The sequence below is a fragment of the Lepidochelys kempii genome, chromosome 25 (genome assembly GCF_965140285.1).
Source record: "Lepidochelys kempii isolate rLepKem1 chromosome 25, rLepKem1.hap1, whole genome shotgun sequence".
Taxonomy (NCBI): Eukaryota; Metazoa; Chordata; order Testudines; family Cheloniidae; genus Lepidochelys; species Lepidochelys kempii.
Window position 1 is genome coordinate 639494 of NC_136404.1, and position 19571 is coordinate 659064.

Consider the following 19571-nt stretch of genomic DNA (forward strand, 5'->3'; position numbering starts at 1 on the left):
GCACAGACAGCTGCAGTGGCACAGGAGCTAGCAAACAGAGCTGTGAACAGGGGAGTTTGAGTGGGAGTTGTTGGAGGAGATGGTATTTGTGTGTGTTTGGTTTTTTATTGGTAGTATCTGTATGTGTCGGGGTTTGGCGGAGCTTTGTGCTTGGAGAGAAGCTGAACCCTGATTAGGGGGCGGGGCTTCACTGACTAGGGGTCCTATAAAGGTAGCAGCAGTCAGGCAGCGGAACAGACAGCTGCAGTGGCACAGGAGCTAGCAAACAGAGCTGTGAACAGGGGCGTTTGAGTGGGAGTTCTGTTGGAGGAGAAGGTATTTGTGTGTTTTTTTGTATTGGTATTATCTGTATGTGTAGAGGCTTGGAGGGGCTAGGTGCTGTGAGAGAAGCTGAGCCCTGATTAGGGGCGGGGCTTCACTGACTAGGGGTCCTATAAAGGTAGCAGCCAGTCAGGCAGCGGCACAGACAGCTGCAGTGGCACAGGAGCTAGCAAACAGAGCTGTGAACAGGGGAGTTTGAGTGGGAGTTCTGTTGGAGGAGAAGGTATTTGTGTGTTTTTTTGTATTGGTAGTATCTGTATATGTAGAGGCTTGGAGGGGCTTTGTGCTGGGAGAGAAGCTGAACCCTGATTAGGGGGCGGGGCTTCACTGACGAGGGGTCCTATAAAGGTAGCAGCCAGTCAGGCAGCGGCACAGGAGCTAGCAAACAGAGCTGTAAGCAGGGGAGTTTGAGTGGGAGTTCTGTTGGAGGAGAAGGTATTTGTGTGTGTTTTTGTATTGGTAGTATCTGTATATGTAGAGGTTTGAAGGGGCTTTGTGCTGGGAGAGAAGCTGAGCCCTGATTAGGGGGCGGGGCTTCACTGACTAGGGGTCCTATAAAGCTAGCAGCCAGTCAGGCAGCGGCACAGACAGCTGCAGCGGCACAGGAGCTAGCAAACAGAGCTCTAAACAGGGGAGTTTGAGTGGGAGTTCTGTTGTAGGAGAAGGTATTTGTGTGTGTTTGGTTTTGTATTGGTAGTATCTGTATGTGTAGAGGCTTGGAGGGGCTTTGTGCTGGGAGAGAAACTGGGCCCTGATTAGGGGGCGGGGCTTCACTGATTAGGGGCCCTAGAAAGGGAGCAGCCAGTCAGGCAGCGGCACAGACAGCTGCAGTGGCACAGGAGCTAGCAAACAGAGCTGTAAAGAGGGGAGTTTGAGTGGGAGTTCTGTTGGAGGAGAAGGTATTTGTGTGTTTTTTTGTATTGGTAGTATCTGTATATGTAGAGGCTTGGAGGGGCTTTGTGCTGGGAGAGAAGCTGAGCCCTGATTAGGGGGCGGGGATTCACTGACTAGGGGTCCTATAAAGGTAGCAGCCAGTCAGGCAGCGGCACAGGAGCTAGCAAACAGAGCTGTGAACAGGGGAGTTTGAGTGGGAGTTCTGTTGGAGGAGAAGGTATTTGTGTGTGTTTTTGTATTGGTAGTATCTGTATGTGTAGAGGCTTGGAGTGGCTAGGTGCTGCGAGAGAAGCTGAGCCCTGATTCGGGGGCGGGGCTTCACTGACTAGGGGTCCTATAAAGGTAGCAGCCAGTCAGGCAGCGGCACAGGAGCTAGCAAACAGAGCTGTGAACAGGGGAGTTTGAGTGCGAGTTCTGTTGGAGGAGAAGGTATTTGTGTGTGTTTTTGTATTGGTAGTATCTGTATGTGTAGAGGCTTGGAGGGGCTAGGTGCTGCGAGAGAAGCTGAGCCCTGATTAGGGGGCGGGGCTTCACTGACTAGGGGTCCTATAAAGGTAGCAGCCCGTCAGGCAGCGGCACAGGAGCTAGCAAACAGACCTGTAAACAGGGGAGTTTGAGTGGGAGTTCTGTTGGAGGAGAACGTATTTGTGTGTGTTTTTGTATTGGTATTATCTGTATGTGTAGAGGCTTGGAGGGGCTTTGTGCTGGGAGAGAAGCTGAGCCCTGATTAGGGGGCGGGGCTTCACTGACTAGGGGTCCTATAAAGGTAGCAGCCAGTCAGGCAGCGGCACAGGAGCTAGAAAACAGAGCTGTGAACAGGGGAGTTTGAGTGGGAGTTCTGTTGGAGGAGAAGGTATTTGTGTGTGTTTTTGTATTGGTAGTATCTGTATGTGTAGAGGCTTGGAGGGGCTAGGTGCTGCGAGAGAAGCTGAGCCCTGATTAGGGGGCGGGGCTTCACTGACTAGGGGTCCTATAAAGGTAGGAGCCAGTCAGGCAGCGGCACAGGAGCTAGCAAACAGAGCTGTAAGCAGGGGAGTTTGAGTGGGAGTTTTTTGGAGGAGAAGGTATTTGTGTGGTTTTTTGTATTGGTAGTATCTCTATGTGTAGAGGCTTGGAGGGGCTTTGTGCTGGGAGAGAAGCTGAGCCCTGATTAGGGGGCGGGGCTTCACTGACTAGGGGTCCTATAAAGCTAGCTGCCAGTCAGGCAGCGGCACAGGAGCTAGCAAACAGAGCTGTAAACAGGGGAGTTTGAGTGGGAGTTGTTGGAGGAGATGGTATTTGTGTGTGTTTGGTTTTTTATTGGTAGTATCTGTATGTGTCGGGGTTTGGCGGAGCTTTGTGCTTGGAGAGAAGCTGAACCCTGATTAGGGGGCGGGGCTTCACTGACTAGGGGTCCTATAAAGGTAGCAGCCAGTCAGGCAGCGGCACAGACAGCTGCAGTGGCACAGGAGCTAGCAAACAGAGCTGTGAACAGGGGCGTTTGAGTGGGAGTTCTGTTGGAGGAGAAGGTATTTGTGTGTGTTTTTGTATTGGTATTATCTGTATGTGTAGAGGCTTGGAGGGGCTAGGTGCTGTGAGAGAAGCTGAGCCCTGATTAGGGGCGGGGCTTCACTGACTAGGGGTCCTATAAAGCTAGCAGCCAGTCAGGCAGCGGCACAGACAGCTGCAGTGGCACAGGAGCTAGCAAACAGAGCTGTGAACAGGGGAGTTTGAGTGGGAGTTCTGTTGGAGGAGAAAGTATTTGTGTGTGTTTTTGTATTGGTATTATCTGTATGTGTAGAGGCTTGGAGGGCCTTTGTGCTGGGAGAGAAGCTGAGCCCTTCTTAGGGGGCGGGGCTTCACTGACTAGGGGTCCTATAAAGGTAGCAGCCAGTCAGGCAGCGGCACAGGAGCTAGCAAACAGAGCTGTGAACAGGGGAGTTTGAGTGGGAGTTCTGTTGGAGGAGAAGGTATTTGTGTGTGTTTTTGTATTGGTAGTATCTGTATGTGTAGAGGCTTGGAGGGGCTAGGTGCTGCGAGAGAAGCTGAGCCCTGATTAGGGGGCGGGGCTTCACTGACGAGGGGTCCTATAAAGGTAGCAGGCAGTCAGGCAGCGGCACAGGAGCTAGCAAACAGAGCTGTGAACAGGGGAGTTTGAGTGGGAGTTCTGTTGGAGGAGAAGGTATTTGTGTGTGTTTTTGTATTGGTATTATCTGTATGTGTAGAGGCTTGGAGGGGCTTTGTGCTGGGAGAGAAGCTGGGCCCTGATTAGGGGGCGGGGCTTCACTGACTAGGTGTCCTATAAAGGGAGCAGCCAGTCAGGCAGCGGCACAGACAGCTGCAGCGGCACAGGAGCTGGCAAACTGAGCTGTAAACAGGGGGGTTTGAGTGGGAGTTCTTTTGGAGGAGAAGGTATTTGTGTGTGTTTTTGTATTGGTATTATCTGTATGTGTTTAGGCTTGGAGGGGCTTTGTGATGGGAGAGAAGCTGGGCCCTGATTAGGGGGCGGGGCTTCACTGATTAGGGGTCCTAGAAAGGGAGCAGCCAGTCAGGCAGCGGCACAGGAGCTAGCAAACAGAGCTGTGAACAGGGGAGTTTGAGTGGGAGTTCTGTTGGAGGAGAAGGTATTTGTGTGTGTTTTTGTATTGGTAGTATCTGTATGTGTAGAGGCTTGGAGGGGCTAGGTGCTGCGAGAGAAGCTGAGCCCTGATTAGGGGGCGGGGCTTCACTGACTAGGGGTCCTATAAAGGTAGCAGCCAGTCAGGCAGCGGCACAGGAGCTAGCAAACAGAGCTGTGAACAGGGGAGTTTGAGTGGGAGTTCTGTTGGAGGAGAAGGTATTTGTGTGTGTTTTTGTATTGGTAGTATCTGTATGTGTAGAGGCTTGGAGGGGCTAGGTGCTGCGAGAGAAGCTGAGCCCTGATTAGGGGCCGGGGCTTCACTGACTACTTGTCCTATAAAGGGAGCAGCCAGTCAGGCAGCAGCACAGACAGCTGCAGCGGCAAAGGAGCTAGCAAACAGAGCTGTAAGCAGGGGAGTTTGAGTGGGAGTTCTTTTGGAGGAGAAGGTATTTGTGTGTGTTTTTGTATTGGTATTATCTGTATGTGTAGAGGCTTGGAGGGGCTTTGTGCTGGGAGAGAAGCAGGGCCCTGATTAGGGGGCGGGGCTTCACTGATTAGGGGTCCTAGAAAGGGAGCAGCCAGTCAGGCAGCGGCACAGACAGCTGCAGTGGCACAGGAGCTAGCAAACAGAGCTGTAAAGAGGGGAGTTTGAGTGGGAGTTCTGTTGGAGGAGAAGGTATTTGTGTGTTTTTTTGTATTGGTAGTATCTGTATATGTAGAGGCTTGGAGGGGCTTTGTGCTGGGAGAGAAGCTGAGCCCTGATTAGGGGGCGGGGCTTCACTGACTAGGGGTCCTATAAAGGTAGCAGCCAGTCAGGCAGCGGCACAGGAGCTAGCAAAAAGAGCTGTGAACAGGGGAGTTTGAGTGGGAGTTCTGTTGGAGGAGAAGGTATTTGTGTGTGTTTTTGTATTGGTAGTATCTGTATGTGTAGAGGCTTGGAGGGGCTAGGTGCTGCGAGAGAAGCAGAGCCCTGATTAGGGGGCGGGGCTTCACTGACTAGGGGTCCTACAAAGGTAGCAGCCAGTCAGGCAGCGGCACAGGAGCTAGCAAACAGACCTGTAAACAGGGGAGTTTGAGTGGGAGTTCTGTTGGAGGAGAACGTATTTGTGTGTGTTTTTGTATTGGTATTATCTGTATGTGTAGAGGCTTGGAGGGGCTTTGTGCTGGGAGAGAAGCTGGGCGCTGATTAGGGGGCGGGGCTTCACTGATTAGGGGTCCTAGAAAGGGAGCAGCCAGTCAGGCAGCGGCACAGACAGCTGCAGTGGCACAGGAGCTAGCAAACAGAGCTGTGAACAGGGGAGTTTGAGTGGGAGTTGTTGGAGGAGATGGTATTTGTGTGTGTTTGGTTTTTTATTGGTAGTATCTGTATGTGTCGGGGTTTGGCGGAGCTTTGTGCTTGGAGAGAAGCTGAACCCTGATTAGGGGGCGGGGCTTCACTGACTAGGGGTCCTATAAAGGTAGCAGCCAGTCAGGCAGCGGCACAGACAGCTGCAGCGGCACAGGAGCTAGCAAACAGAGCTCTAAACAGGGGAGTTTGAGTGGGAGTTCTGTTGGAGGAGAAGGTATTTGTGTGTGTTTTTGTATTGGTATTATCTGTATGTGTAGAGGCTTGGAGGGGCTAGGTGCTGTGAGAGAAGCTGAGCCCTGATTAGGGGCGGGGCTTCACTGACTAGGGGTCCTATAAAGCTAGCAGCCAGTCAGGCAGCGGCACAGACAGCTGCAGTGGCACAGGAGCTAGCAAACAGAGCTGTGAACAGGGGAGTTTGAGTGGGAGTTCTGTTGGAGGAGAAAGTATTTGTGTGTGTTTGGTTTTGTATTGGTAGTATCTGTATGTGTAGAGGCTTGGAGGGGCTTTGTGCTGGGAGAGAAGCTGAGCCCTGATTAGGGGGCGGGGCTTCACTGACTAGGGGTCCTATAAAGGTAGCAGCCAGTCAGGCAGCGGAACAGACAGCTGCAGTGGCACAGGAGCTAGCAAACAGAGCTGTGAACAGGGGCGTTTGAGTGGGAGTTCTGTTGGAGGAGAAGGTATTTGTGTGTGTTTTTGTATTGGTATTATCTGTATGTGTAGAGGCTTGGAGGGGCTAGGTGCTGTGAGAGAAGCTGAGCCCTGATTAGGGGCGGGGCTTCACTGACTAGGGGTCCTATAAAGGTAGCAGCCAGTCAGGCAGCGGCACAGACAGCTGCAGTGGCACAGGAGCTAGCAAACAGAGCTGTGAACAGGGGAGTTTGAGTGGGAGTTCTGTTGGAGGAGAAGGTATTTGTGTGTGTTTTTGTATTGGTAGTATCTGTATGTGTAGAGGCTTGGAGTGGCTAGGTGCTGCGAGAGAAGCTGAGCCCTGATTAGGGGGCGGGGCTTCACTGACTAGGGGTCCTATAAAGGTAGCAGCCAGTCAGGCAGCGGCACAGGAGCTAGCAAACAGAGCTGTGAACAGGGGAGTTTGAGTGGGAGTTCTGTTGGAGGAGAAGGTATTTGTGTGTTTTTGTATTGGTAGTATCTGTATGTGTAGAGGCTTGCAGTGGCTAGGTGCTGCGAGAGAAGCTGAGCCCTGATTAGGGGGCGGGGCTTCACTGACTAGGGGTCCTATAAAGGTAGCAGCCCGTCAGGCAGCGGCATAGGAGCTTGCAAACAGACCTGTAAACAGGGGAGTTTGAGTGGGAGTTCTGTTGGAGGAGAACGTATTTGTGTGTGTTTTTGTATTGGTATTATCTGTATGTGTAGAGGCTTGGAGGGGCTTTGTGCTGGGAGAGAAGCTGGGCCCTGATTAGGGGGCGGGGCTTCACTGATTAGGGGTCCTAGAAAGGGAGCAGCCAGTCAGGCAGCGGCACAGGAGCTAGCAAACAGAGCTGTAAACAGGGGAGTTTGAGTGGGAGTTCTGTTGGAGGAGAAGGTATTTGTGTGTGTTTGGTTTTGTATTGGTAGTATCTGTATGTGTAGAGGCTTGGAGGGGCTCTGTGCTGGGAGAGAAGCTGAGCCCTGATTAGGGGGCGGGGCTTCACTGACTAGGGGTCCTATAAAGGTAGCAGCCAGTCAGGCAGCGGCACAGGAGCTAGCAAACAGACCTGTAAACAGGGCAGTTTGAGTGGGAGTTCTGTTGGAGGAGAAGGTATTTGTGTGTGTTCGGTTTTGTATTGGTAGTATCTGTTTGTGTACGGGCTTTGTGCTGGGACAGAAGCTGAGCCCTGATTAGGGGGCGGGGCTTCACTGACTAGCGGTCCTATAAAGGTAGGAGCCAGTCAGGCAGCGGCACAGGAGCTAGCAAACAGAGCTGTAAGCAGGGGAGTTTGAGTGGGAGTTCTGTTGGAGGAGAAGGTATTTATGTGTGTTTGGTTTTTTATTGGAAGTATCTGTATGTGAAGGGGTTTGGCGGGGCTTTGTGCTTGGAGAGAAGCTGAACCCTGATTAGGGGGCGGGGCTTCACTGACTAGGGGTCCTATAAAGGTAGCAGCCAGTCAGGCAGCGGAACAGACAGCTGCAGCGCCACAGGAGCTAGCAAACAGAGCTGTAAACAGGGGAGTTTGAGTGGGAGTTCTGTTGGAGGAGAAGGTATTTGTGTGTGTTTGGTTTTGTATTGGTAGTATCTGTATGTGTAGAGGCTTGAAGGGGCTTTGTGCTGGGAGAGAAGCTGAGCCCTGATTAGGGGGCGGGGCTTCACTGACTAGGGGTCCTATAAAGGTAGCAGCCAGTCAGGCAGCGGCACAGGAGCTAGCAAACAGAGCTGTGAACAGGGGAGTTTGAGTGGGAGTTCTGTTGGAGGAGAACGTATTTGTGTGTGTTTTTGTATTGGTATTATCTGTATGTGTAGAGGCTTGGAGGGGCTTTGTGCTGGGAGAGAAGCTGAGCCCTGATTAGGGGGCGGGGCTTCACTGACTAGGGGTCCTATAAAGGTAGCAGCCAGTCAGGCAGCGGCACAGGAGCTAGAAAACAGAGCTGTGAACAGGGGAGTTTGAGTGGGAGTTCTGTTGGAGGAGAAGGTATTTGTGTGTGTTTTTGTATTGGTAGTATCTGTATGTGTAGAGGCTTGGAGGGGCTAGGTGCTGCGAGAGAAGCTGAGCCCTGATTAGGGGGCGGGGCTTCACTGACTAGGGGTCCTATAAAGGTAGGAGCCAGTCAGGCAGCGGCACAGGAGCTAGCAAACAGAGCTGTAAGCAGGGGAGTTTGAGTGGGAGTTTTTTGGAGGAGAAGGTATTTGTGTGGTTTTTTGTATTGGTAGTATCTCTATGTGTAGAGGCTTGGAGGGGCTTTGTGCTGGGAGAGAAGCTGAGCCCTGATTAGGGGGCGGGGCTTCACTGACTAGGGGTCCTATAAAGCTAGCTGCCAGTCAGGCAGCGGCACAGGAGCTAGCAAACAGAGCTGTAAACAGGGGAGTTTGAGTGGGAGTTGTTGGAGGAGATGGTATTTGTGTGTGTTTGGTTTTTTATTGGTAGTATCTGTATGTGTCGGGGTTTGGCGGAGCTTTGTGCTTGGAGAGAAGCTGAACCCTGATTAGGGGGCGGGGCTTCACTGACTAGGGGTCCTATAAAGGTAGCAGCCAGTCAGGCAGCGGCACAGACAGCTGCAGTGGCACAGGAGCTAGCAAACAGAGCTGTGAACAGGGGCGTTTGAGTGGGAGTTCTGTTGGAGGAGAAGGTATTTGTGTGTGTTTTTGTATTGGTATTATCTGTATGTGTAGAGGCTTGGAGGGGCTAGGTGCTGTGAGAGAAGCTGAGCCCTGATTAGGGGCGGGGCTTCACTGACTAGGGGTCCTATAAAGCTAGCAGCCAGTCAGGCAGCGGCACAGACAGCTGCAGTGGCACAGGAGCTAGCAAACAGAGCTGTGAACAGGGGAGTTTGAGTGGGAGTTCTGTTGGAGGAGAAAGTATTTGTGTGTGTTTTTGTATTGGTATTATCTGTATGTGTAGAGGCTTGGAGGGCCTTTGTGCTGGGAGAGAAGCTGAGCCCTTCTTAGGGGGCGGGGCTTCACTGACTAGGGGTCCTATAAAGGTAGCAGCCAGTCAGGCAGCGGCACAGGAGCTAGCAAACAGAGCTGTGAACAGGGGAGTTTGAGTGGGAGTTCTGTTGGAGGAGAAGGTATTTGTGTGTGTTTTTGTATTGGTAGTATCTGTATGTGTAGAGGCTTGGAGGGGCTAGGTGCTGCGAGAGAAGCTGAGTCCTGATTAGGGGGCGGGGCTTCACTGACGAGGGGTCCTATAAAGGTAGCAGGCAGTCAGGCAGCGGCACAGGAGCTAGCAAACAGAGCTGTGAACAGGGGAGTTTGAGTGGGAGTTCTGTTGGAGGAGAAGGTATTTGTGTGTGTTTTTGTATTGGTATTATCTGTATGTGTAGAGGCTTGGAGGGGCTTTGTGCTGGGAGAGAAGCTGGGCCCTGATTAGGGGGCGGGGCTTCACTGACTAGGTGTCCTATAAAGGGAGCAGCCAGTCAGGCAGCGGCACAGACAGCTGCAGCGGCAAAGGAGCTAGCAAACAGAGCTGTAAGCAGGGGAGTTTGAGTGGGAGTTCTTTTGGAGGAGAAGGTATTTGTGTGTGTTTTTGTATTGGTATTATCTGTATGTGTAGAGGCTTGGAGGGGCTTTGTGCTGGGAGAGAAGCTGGGCCCTGATTAGGGGGCGGGGCTTCACTGATTAGGGGTCCTAGAAAGGGAGCAGCCAGTCAGGCAGCGGCACAGACAGCTGCAGTGGCACAGGAGCTAGCAAACAGAGCTGTAAAGAGGGGAGTTTGAGTGGGAGTTCTGTTGGAGGAGAAGGTATTTGTGTGTTTTTTTGTATTGGTAGTATCTGTATATGTAGAGGCTTGGAGGGGCTTTGTGCTGGGAGAGAAGCTGAGCCCTGATTAGGGGGCGGGGCTTCACTGACTAGGGGTCCTATAAAGGTAGCAGCCAGTCAGGCAGCGGCACAGGAGCTAGCAAACAGACCTGTAAACAGGGGAGTTTGAGTGGGAGTTCTGTTGGAGGAGAACGTATTTGTGTGTGTTTTTGTATTGGTATTATCTGTATGTGTAGAGGCTTGGAGGGGCTTTGTGCTGGGAGAGAAGCTGGGCGCTGATTAGGGGGCGGGGCTTCACTGATTAGGGGTCCTAGAAAGGGAGCAGCCAGTCAGGCAGCGGCACAGACAGCTGCAGTGGCACAGGAGCTAGCAAACAGAGCTGTGAACAGGGGAGTTTGAGTGGGAGTTGTTGGAGGAGATGGTATTTGTGTGTGTTTGGTTTTTTATTGGTAGTATCTGTATGTGTCGGGGTTTGGCGGAGCTTTGTGCTTGGAGAGAAGCTGAACCCTGATTAGGGGGCGGGGCTTCACTGACTAGGGGTCCTATAAAGGTAGCAGCCAGTCAGGCAGCGGCACAGACAGCTGCAGCGGCACAGGAGCTAGCAAACAGAGCTCTAAACAGGGGAGTTTGAGTGGGAGTTCTGTTGGAGGAGAAGGTATTTGTGTGTGTTTTTGTATTGGTATTATCTGTATGTGTAGAGGCTTGGAGGGGCTAGGTGCTGTGAGAGAAGCTGAGCCCTGATTAGGGGCGGGGCTTCACTGACTAGGGGTCCTATAAAGCTAGCAGCCAGTCAGGCAGCGGCACAGACAGCTGCAGTGGCACAGGAGCTAGCAAACAGAGCTGTAAGCAGGGGAGTTTGAGTGGGAGTTCTGTTGGAGGAGAAGGTATTTGTGTGGTTTTTTGTATTGGTAGTATCTGTATATGTAGAGGCTTGGAGGGGCTTTGTGCTGGGAGAGAAGCTGAACCCTGATTAGGGGGCGGGGCTTCACTGACTAGGGGTCCTATAAAGGTAGCAGCCAGTCAGGCAGCGGCACAGGAGCTAGCAAACAGAGCTGTGAACAGGGGAGTTTGAGTGGGAGTTCTGTTGGAGGAGAAGGTATTTGTGTGTGTTTTTGTATTGGTAGTATCTGTATGTGTAGAGGCTTGGAGGGGCTAGGTGCTGTGAGAGAAACTGAGCCCTGATTAGGGGGCGGGGCTTCACTGACTAGGGGTCCTACAAAGGTTGGAGCCAGTCAGGCAGCGGCACAGGAGCTAGCAAACAGAGCTGTAAGCAGGGGAGTTTGAGTGGGAGTTCTTTTGGAGGAGAAGGTATTTGTGTGTTTTTCTGTATTGGTATTATCTGTATGTGTAGAGGCTTGGAGGGGCTTTGTGCTGGGAGAGAAGCTGAGCCCTGATTAGGGGGCGGGGCTTCACTGACTAGGGGTCCTATAAAGCTAGCTGCCAGTCAGGCAGCGGCACAGGAGCTAACAAACAGAGCTGTAAACAGGGGAGTTTGAGTGGGAGTTCTGTTGGAGGAGATGGTATTTGTGTGTGTTTGGTTTTTTATTGGTAGTATCTGTATGTGTCGGGGTTTGGCGGAGCTTTGTGCTTGGAGAGAAGCTGAACCCTGATTAGGGGGCGGGGCTTCACTGACTAGGGGTCCTATAAAGGTAGCAGCCAGTCAGGCAGCGGCACAGACAGCTGCAGCGGCACAGGAGCTAGCAAACTGAGCTGTAAACAGGGGGGTTTGAGTGGGAGTTCTTTTGGAGGAGAAGGTATTTGTGTGTGTTTTTGTATTGGTATTATCTGTATGTGTTTAGGCTTGGAGGGGCTTTGTGATGGGAGAGAAGCTGGGCCCTGATTAGGGGGCGGGGCTCCACTGATTAGGGGTCCTAGAAAGGGAGCAGCCAGTCAGGCAGCGGCACAGGAGCTAGCAAACAGAGCTGTGAACAGGGGAGTTTGAGTGGGAGTTCTGTTGGAGGAGAAGGTATTTGTGTGTGTTTTTGTATTGGTAGTATCTGTATGTGTAGAGGCTTGGAGGGGCTAGGTGCTGCGAGAGAAGCTGAGCCCTGATTAGGGGGCGGGGCTTCACTGACTAGGTGTCCTATAAAGGGAGCAGCCAGTCAGGCAGCGGCACAGACAGCTGCAGTGGCACAGGAGCTAGCAAACAGAGCTGTGAACAGGGGAGTTTGAGTGGGAGTTCTGTTGGAGGAGAAGGTATTTGTGTCTGTTTTTGTATTGGTAGTACCTGTATGTGTAGAGGCTTGGAGGGGCTTTGTGCTGGGAGAGAAGCTGAGCCCTGGTTTGGGGGCGGGGCTTCAGTGACTAGGGGTCCTATAAAGGTAGCAGCCAGTCAGGCAGCGGCACAGGAGCTAGCAAACAGACCTGTAAACAGGGGAGTTTGAGTGGGAGTTCTGTTGGAGGAGAACGTATTTGTGTGTGTTTTTGTATTGGTATTATCTGTATGTGTAGAGGCTTGGAGGGGCTAGGTGCTGCGAGAGAAGCAGAGCCCTGATTAGGGGGCGGGGCTTCACTGACTAGGGGTCCTAGAAAGGTAGCAGCCAGTCAGGCAGCGGCACAGGAGCTAGCAAACAGACCTGTAAACAGGGGAGTTTGAGTGGGAGTTCTGTTGGAGGAGAACGTATTTGTGTGTGTTTTTGTATTGGTATTATCTGTATGTGTAGAGGCTTGGAGGGGCTTTGTGCTGGGAGAGAAGCTGGGCCCTGTTTAGGGGGCGGGGCTTCACTGATTAGGGGTCCTAGAAAGGGAGCAGCCAGTCAGGCAGCGGCACAGACAGCTGCAGTGGCACAGGAGCTAGCAAACAGAGCTGTGAACAGGGGAGTTTGAGTGGGAGTTGTTGGAGGAGATGGTATTTGTGTGTGTTTGGTTTTTTATTGGTAGTATCTGTATGTGTCGGGGTTTGGCGGAGCTTTGTGCTTGGAGAGAAGCTGAACCCTGATTAGGGGGCGGGGCTTCACTGACTAGGGGTCCTATAAAGGTAGCAGCCAGTCAGGCAGCGGCACAGACAGCTGCAGTGGCACAGGAGCTAGCAAACAGAGCTGTGAACAGGGGAGTTTGAGTGGGAGTTCTGTTGGAGGAGAAGGTATTTGTGTGTTTTTTTGTATTGGTAGTATCTGTATATGTAGAGGCTTGGAGGGGCTTTGTGCTGGGAGAGAAGCTGAACCCTGATTAGGGGGCGGGGCTTCACTGACGAGGGGTCCTATAAAGGTAGCAGCCAGTCAGGCAGCGGCACAGGAGCTAGCAAACAGAGCTGTAAGCAGGGGAGTTTGAGTGGGAGTTCTGTTGGAGGAGAAGGTATTTGTGTGTTTTTTTGTATTGGTAGTATCTGTATATGTAGAGGTTTGGAGGGGCTTTGTGCTGGGAGAGAAGCTGAACCCTGATTAGGGGGCGGGGCTTCACTGACTAGGGATCCTATAAAGGTAGCAGCCAGTCAGGCAGCGGAACAGACAGCTGCAGCGGCACAGGAGCTAGCAAACAGAGCTGTAAACAGGGGAGTTTGAGTGGGAGTTCTGTTGGAGGAGAAGGTATTTGTGTGTGTTTTTGTATTGGTAGTTCCTGTATGTGTAGAGGTTTGAAGGGGCTTTGTGCTGGGAGAGAAGCTGAGCCCTGATTAGGGGGCGGGGCTTCACTGACTAGGGGTCCTATAAAGCTAGCAGCCAGTCAGGCAGCGGCACAGACAGCTGCAGCGGCACAGGAGCTAGCAAACAGAGCTCTAAACAGGGGAGTTTGAGTGGGAGTTCTTTTGTAGGAGAAGGTATTTGTGTGTGTTTGGTTTTGTATTGGTAGTATCTGTATGTGTAGAGGCTTGGAGGGGCTTTGTGCTGGGAGAGAAACTGGGCCCTGATTAGGGGGCGGGGCTTCACTGACTAGGGGTCCTATAAAGGTAGCAGCCAGTCAGGCAGCGGAACAGACAGCTGCAGTGGCACAGGAGCTAGCAAACAGAGCTGTGAACAGGGGCGTTTGAGTGGGAGTTCTGTTGGAGGAGAAGGTATTTGTGTGTGTTTTTGTATTGGTATTATCTGTATGTGTAGAGGCTTGGAGGGGCTAGGTGCTGTGAGAGAAGCTGAGCCCTGATTAGGGGCGGGGCTTCACTGACTAGGGGTCCTATAAAGGTAGCAGCCAGTCAGGCAGCGGCACAGGAGCTAGCAAACAGAGCTGTGAACAGGGGAGTTTGAGTGGGAGTTCTGTTGGAGGAGAAGGTATTTGTGTGTGTTTTTGTATTGGTATTATCTGTATGTGTAGAGGCTTGGAGGGGCTTTGTGCTGGGAGAGAAGCTGGGCCCTGATTAGGGGGCGGGGCTTCACTGACTAGGGGTCCTATAAAGGTAGCAGCCAGTCAGGCAGCGGCACAGACAGCTGCAGTGGCACAGGAGCTAGCAAACAGAGCTGTGAACAGGGGAGTTTGAGTGGGAGTTGTTGGAGGAGATGGTATTTGTGTGTGTTTGGTTTTTTATTGGTAGTATCTGTATGTGTCGGGGTTTGGCGGAGCTTTGTGCTTGGAGAGAAGCTGAACCCTGATTAGGGGGCGGGGCTTCACTGACTAGGGGTCCTATAAAGGTAGCAGCCAGTCAGGCAGCGGCACAGACAGCTGCAGCGGCACAGGAGCTAGCAAATAGAGCTCTAAACAGGGGAGTTTGAGTGGGAGTTCTGTTGGACGAGAAGGTATTTGTGTGTGTTTGGTTTTGTATTGGTAGTATCTGTGTGTGTAGAGGCTTGGAGGGGCTTTGTGCTGGGAGAGAAGCTGAGCCCTGATTAGGGGGCGGGGCTTCACTGACTAGGGGTCCTATAAAGGTAGCAGCCAGTCAGGCAGCGGAACAGACAGCTGCAGTGGCACAGGAGCTAGCAAACAGAGCTGTGAACAGGGGCGTTTGAGTGGGAGTTCTGTTGGAGGAGAAGGTATTTGTGTGTGTTTGGTTTTGTATTGGTAGTATCTGTGTGTGTAGAGGCTTGGAGGGGCTTTGTGCTGGGAGAGAAGCTGAGCCCTGATTAGGGGGCGGGGCTTCACTGACTAGGGGTCCTATAAAGGTAGCAGCCAGTCAGGCAGCGGAACAGACAGCTGCAGTGGCACAGGAGCTAGCAAACAGAGCTGTGAACAGGGGCGTTTGAGTGGGAGTTCTGTTGGAGGAGAAGGTATTTGTGTGTGTTTGGTTTTGTATTGGTAGTATCTGTATGTGTAGAGGCTTGGAGGGGCTTTGTGCTGGGAGAGAAGCTGGGCCCTGATTAGGGGGCGGGGCTTCACTGATTAGGGGCCCTAGAAAGGGAGCAGCCAGTCAGGCAGCGGCACAGACAGCTGCAGTGGCACAGGAGCTAGCAAACAGAGCTGTAAAGAGGGGAGTTTGAGTGGGAGTTCTGTTGGAGGAGAAGGTATTTGTGTGTTTTTTTGTATTGGTAGTATCTGTATATGTAGAGGCTTGGAGGGGCTTTGTGCTGGGAGAGAAGCTGAGCCCTGATTAGGGGGCGGGGATTCACTGACTAGGGGTCCTATAAAGGTAGCAGCCAGTCAGGCAGCGGCACAGGAGCTAGCAAACAGAGCTGTGAACAGGGGAGTTTGAGTGGGAGTTCTGTTGGAGGAGAAGGTATTTGTGTGTGTTTTTGTATTGGTAGTATCTGTATGTGTAGAGGCTTGGAGTGGCTAGGTGCTGCGAGAGAAGCTGAGCCCTGATTCGGGGGCGGGGCTTCACTGACTAGGGGTCCTATAAAGGTAGCAGCCCGTCAGGCAGCGGCACAGGAGCTAGCAAACAGAGCTGTGAACAGGGGAGTTTGAGTGGGAGTTCTGTTGGAGGAGAAGGTATTTGTGTGTGTTTTTGTATTGGTAGTATCTGTATGTGTAGAGGCTTGGAGGGGCTAGGTGCTGCGAGAGAAGCTGAGCCCTGATTAGGGGGCGGGGCTTCACTGACTAGGGGTCCTATAAAGGTAGCAGCCCGTCAGGCAGCGGCACAGGAGCTAGCAAACAGACCTGTAAACAGGGGAGTTTGAGTGGGAGTTCTGTTGGAGGAGAACGTATTTGTGTGTGTTTTTGTATTGGTATTATCTGTATGTGTAGAGGCTTGGAGGGGCTTTGTGCTGGGAGAGAAGCTGGGCCCTGATTAGGGGGCGGGGCTTCACTGATTAGGGGTCCTAGAAAGGGAGCAGCCAGTCAGGCAGCGGCACAGACAGCTGCAGTGGCACAGGAGCTAGCAAACAGAGCTGTAAAGAGGGGAGTTTGAGTGGGAGTTCTGTTGGAGGAGAACGTATTTGTGTGTGTTTTTGTATTGGTATTATCTGTATGTGTAGAGGCTTGGAGGGGCTTTGTGCTGGGAGAGAAGCTGAGCCCTGATTAGGGGGCGGGGCTTCACTGACTAGGGGTCCTATAAAGGTAGCAGCCAGTCAGGCAGCGGCACAGGAGCTAGAAAACAGAGCTGTGAACAGGGGAGTTTGAGTGGGAGTTCTGTTGGAGGAGAAGGTATTTGTGTGGTTTTTTGTATTGGTAGTATCTGTATGTGTAGAGGCTTGGAGGGGCTTTGTGCTGGGAGAGAAGCTGAGCCCTGATTAGGGGGCGGGGCTTCACTGACTAGGGGTCCTATAAAGCTAGCTGCCAGTCAGGCAGCGGCACAGGAGCTAGCAAACAGAGCTGTAAACAGGGGAGTTTGAGTGGGAGTTGTTGGAGGAGATGGTATTTGTGTGTGTTTGGTTTTTTATTGGTAGTATCTGTATGTGTCGGGGTTTGGCGGAGCTTTGTGCTTGGAGAGAAGCTGAACCCTGATTAGGGGGCGGGGCTTCACTGACTAGGGGTCCTATAAAGGTAGCAGCCAGTCAGGCAGCGCCACAGACAGCTGCAGCGGCACAGGAGCTAGCAAACAGAGCTCTAAACAGGGGAGTTTGAGTGGGAGTTCTGTTGGACGAGAAGGTATTTGTGTGTGTTTGGTTTTGTATTGGTAGTATCTGTGTGTGTAGAGGCTTGGAGGGGCTTTGTGCTGGGAGAGAAGCTGAGCCCTGATTAGGGGGCGGGGCTTCACTGACTAGGGGTCCTATAAAGGTAGCAGCCAGTCAGGCAGCGGAACAGACAGCTGCAGTGGCACAGGAGCTAGCAAACAGAGCTGTGAACAGGGGCGTTTGAGTGGGAGTTCTGTTGGAGGAGAAGGTATTTGTGTGTGTTTTTGTATTGGTATTATCTGTATGTGTAGAGGCTTGGAGGGGCTAGGTGCTGTGAGAGAAGCTGAGCCCTGATTAGGGGCGGGGCTTCACTGACTAGGGGTCCTATAAAGCTAGCAGCCAGTCAGGCAGCGGCACAGACAGCTGCAGTGGCACAGGAGCTAGCAAACAGAGCTGTGAACAGGGGCGTTTGAGTGGGAGTTCTGTTGGAGGAGAAGGTATTTGTGTGTGTTTTTGTATTGGTATTATCTGTATGTGTAGAGGCTTGGAGGGGCTAGGTGCTGTGAGAGAAGCTGAGCCCTGATTAGGGGCGGGGCTTCACTGACTAGGGGTCCTATAAAGCTAGCAGCCAGTCAGGCAGCGGCACAGACAGCTGCAGTGGCACAGGAGCTAGCAAACAGAGCTGTGAACAGGGGAGTTTGAGTGGGAGTTCTGTTGGAGGAGAAAGTATTTGTGTGTGTTTTTGTATTGGTATTATCTGTATGTGTAGAGGCTTGGAGGGGCTTTGTGCTGGGAGAGAAGCTGGGCCCTGATTAGGGGGCGGGGCTTCACTGACTAGGGGTCCTATAAAGGTAGCAGCCAGTCAGGCAGCGGCACAGGAGCTAGCAAACAGAGCTGTGAACAGGGGAGTTTGAGTGGGAGTTCTGTTGGAGGAGAAGGTATTTGTGTGTGTTTTTGTATTGGTAGTATCTGTATGTGTAGAGGCTTGGAGGGGCTAGGTGCTGTGAGAGAAACTGAGCCCTGATTAGGGGGCGGGGCTTCACTGACTAGGGGTCCTATAAAGGTTGGAGCCAGTCAGGCAGCGGCACAGGAGCTAGCAAACAGAGCTGTAAGCAGGGGAGTTTGAGTGGGAGTTCTTTTGGAGGAGAAGGTATTTGTGTGTTTTTCTGTATTGGTATTATCTGTATGTGTAGAGGCTTGGAGGGGCTTTGTGCTGGGAGAGAAGCTGAGCCCTGATTAGGGGGCGGGGCTTCACTGACTAGGGGTCCTATAAAGCTAGCTGCCAGTCAGGCAGCGGCACAGGAGCTAACAAACAGAGCTGTAAACAGGGGAGTTTGAGTGGGAGTTCTGTTGGAGGAGATGGTATTTGTGTGTGTTTGGTTTTTTATTGGTAGTATCTGTATGTGTCGGGGTTTGGCGGAGCTTTGTGCTTGGAGAGAAGCTGAACCCTGATTAGGGGGCGGGGCTTCACTGACTAGGGGTCCTATAAAGGTAGCAGCCAGTCAGGCAGCGGCACAGACAGCTGCAGCGGCACAGGAGCTAGCAAACAGAGCTCTAAACAGGGGAGTTTGAGTGGGAGTTCTGTTGGAGGAGAAGGTATTTGTGTGTGTTTGGTTTTGTATTGGTAGTATCTGTATGTGTAGAGGCTTGGAGGGGCTTTGTGCTGGCAGAGAAGCTGAACCCTGATTAGGGGGCGGGGCTCCACTGACTAGGGGTCCTATAAAGCTAGCTGCCTGTCAGGCAGCGGCACAGGAGCTAGCAAACAGAGCTCTAAACAGGGGAGTTTGAGTGGGAGTTCTGTTGGAGGAGAAGGTATTTGTGTGTGTTTGGTTTTGTATTGGTAGTATCTGTATGTGTAGAGGCTTGGAGGGGCTTTGTGCTGGGAGAGAAGCTGAGCCCTGATTAGGGGGCGGGGCTTCACTGACTAGGGGTCCTATAAAGGTAGCAGCCAGTCAGGCAGCGGAACAGACAGCTGCAGTGGCACAGGAGCTAGCAAACAGAGCTGTGAACAGGGGCGTTTGAGTGGGAGTTCTGTTGGAGGAGAAGGTATTTGTGTGTGTTTTTGTATTGGTATTATCTGTATGTGTAGAGGCTTGGAGGGGCTAGGTGCTGTGAGAGAAGCTGAGCCCTGATTAGGGGCGGGGCTTCACTGACTAGGGGTCCTATAAAGGTAGCAGCCAGTCAGGCAGCGGCACAGGAGCTAGCAAACAGAGCTCTAAACAGGGGAGTTTGAGTGGGAGTTCTGTTGGAGGAGAAGGTATTTGTGTGTGTTTTTGTATTGGTAGTATCTGTATGTGTAGAGCCTTGGAGGGGCGAGGTGCTGCGAGAGAAGCTGAGCCCTGATTAGGGGGCGGGGCTTCACTGACTAGGGGTCCTATAAAGGTAGCAGCCCGTCAGGCAGCGGCATAGGAGCTAGCAAACAGACCTGTAAACAGGGGAGTTTGAGTGGGAGTTCTGTTGGAGGAGAAAGTATTTGTGTGTGTTTTTGTATTGGTATTATCTGTATGTGTAGAGGCTTGGAGGGGCTTTGTGCTGGGAGAGAAGCTGGGCCCTGATTAGGGGGCGGGGCTTCACTGACTAGGGGTCCTATAAAGGTAGCAGCCAGTCAGGCAGCGGCACAGACAGCTGCAGTGGCACAGGAGCTAGCAAACAGAGCTGTAAGCAGGGGAGTTTGAATGGGAGTTCTGTTGGAGGAGAAGGTATTTGTGTGTTTTTTTGTATTGGTAGTATCTGTATATGTAGAGGCTTGGAGGGGCTTTGTGCTGGGAGAGAAGCTGAACCCTGATTAGGGGGCGGGGCTTCACTGACTAGGGATCCTATAAAGGTAGCAGCCAGTCAGGCAGCGGAACAGACAGCTGCAGCGGCACAGGAGCTAGCAAACAGAGCTGTAAACAGGGGAGTTTGAGTGGGAGTTCTGTTGGAGGAGAAGGTATTTGTGTGTGTTTTTGTATTGGTAGTATCTGTATGTGTAGAGGTTTGAAGGGTCTTTGTGCTGGGAGAGAAGCTGGGCCCTGATTAGGGGGCGGGGCTTCACTGATTAGGGGCCCTATAAAGCTAGCAGCCAGTCAGGCAGCGGCACAGACAGCTGCAGTGGCAGAGGAGCTAGCAAACAGAGCTGTAAAGAGGGGAGTTTGAGTGGGAGTTCTG